General features: G+C 50.8%; 3 non-coding genes across 3 annotated transcripts; all 3 read left to right on the forward strand.

The window, feature by feature from the left end:
* The first annotated feature begins 262 nt into the window (after nucleotides 1-262).
* Nucleotides 263-381, forward strand: LOC123174720 (5S ribosomal RNA). Its single transcript, XR_006487301.1, has one exon. It is a non-coding gene; the product is annotated as a 5S ribosomal RNA (ribosomal RNA).
* A 301-nt stretch (nucleotides 382-682) lies between these two features.
* On the forward strand, nucleotides 683-801 carry LOC123174753 (5S ribosomal RNA). Its single transcript, XR_006487331.1, has one exon. It is a non-coding gene; the product is annotated as a 5S ribosomal RNA (ribosomal RNA).
* Nucleotides 802-1,102: 301 nt separating this feature from the next.
* On the forward strand, nucleotides 1,103-1,221 carry LOC123174719 (5S ribosomal RNA). Its single transcript, XR_006487300.1, has one exon. It is a non-coding gene; the product is annotated as a 5S ribosomal RNA (ribosomal RNA).
* Nucleotides 1,222-1,235: the final 14 nt, after the last annotated feature.

A 1,235-nucleotide genomic window follows, 5' to 3' on the forward strand; every position in this document is an offset into this window, starting at 1 on the left:
CGAGCGCGACGTATGTTTAGCACGTTTTATTATTTTGCACGTTTACGGTAAGTTTTAGCTCGCTGCTCATTATTCACGCGTCTAGCGGCGGCAAGCGTGTTCTGAAAGGGGTCGAAACCATGGTAAATAGGCACTGGTGCAGTTGAACTGTGGTAAAACTCGTCTCCGTAGTTGAGCGGGAGCGGCCAAAGGAATGTGCAATCGTGTGTGTAGTGGAGCTGGGAGGGGCAAGCATAAGGGACGAAGACGGGGGTAACATGTCGGATGCGATCATACCAGCACTAAAGCACCGGATCCCATCAGAACTCCGAAGTTAAGCGTGCTTGGGCGAGAGTAGTACTGGGATGGGTGACCTCGTGGGAAGTCCTCGTGTTGCATTCCCTTTTTAATTTTTTTGCACCGCGTGCAAAACAAAACGCACGAGCGCGACGTATGTTTAGCACGTTTTATTATTCTGCACGTTTACGGTAAGTTTTAGCTCGCTGCTCATTATTCACGCGTCTAGCGGCGGCAAGCGTGTTCTGAAAGGGGTCGAAACCATGGTAAATAGGCACTGGTGCAGTTGAACCGTGGTAAAACTCGTCTCCGTAGTTGAGCGGGAGCGGCCAAAGGAATGTGCAATCGTGTGTGTAGTGGAGCTGGGAGGGGCAAGCATAAGAGACGAAGACGGGGGTAACATGTCGGATGCGATCATACCAGCACTAAAGCATCGGATCCCATCAGAACTCCGAAGTTAAGCGTGCTTGGGCGAGAGTAGTACTAGGATGGGTGACCTCCTGGGAAGTCCTTGTGTTGCATTCCCTTTTTAATTTTTTTGCACCGCGTGCAAAACAAAACGCACGAGCGCGACGTATGTTTAGCACGTTTTATTATTTGGCACGCTTACGGTAAGTTTTAGCTCGCTGCTCATTATTCACGCGTCTAGCGGCGGCAAGCGTGTTCTGAAAGGGGTCGAAACCATGGTAAATAGGCACTGGTGCAGTTGAACCGTGGTAAAACTCGTCTCCGTAGTTGAGCGGGAGCGGCCAAAGGAATGTGCAATCGTGTGAGTAGTGGAGCTGGGAGGGGCAAGCATAAGGGACGAAGACGGGGGTAACATGTCGGATGCGATCATACCAGCACTAAAGCACCGGATCCCATCAGAACTCCGAAGTTAAGCGTGCTTGGGCGAGAGTAGTACTAGGATGGGTGACCTCCTGGGAAGTCCTCGTGTTGCATTCCCTTTTTAATTTAAG

Source organism: Triticum aestivum, unplaced genomic scaffold, assembly GCF_018294505.1.
Source record: "Triticum aestivum cultivar Chinese Spring unplaced genomic scaffold, IWGSC CS RefSeq v2.1 scaffold90744, whole genome shotgun sequence".
Lineage (NCBI taxonomy): Eukaryota > Viridiplantae > Streptophyta > Magnoliopsida > Poales > Poaceae > Triticum > Triticum aestivum.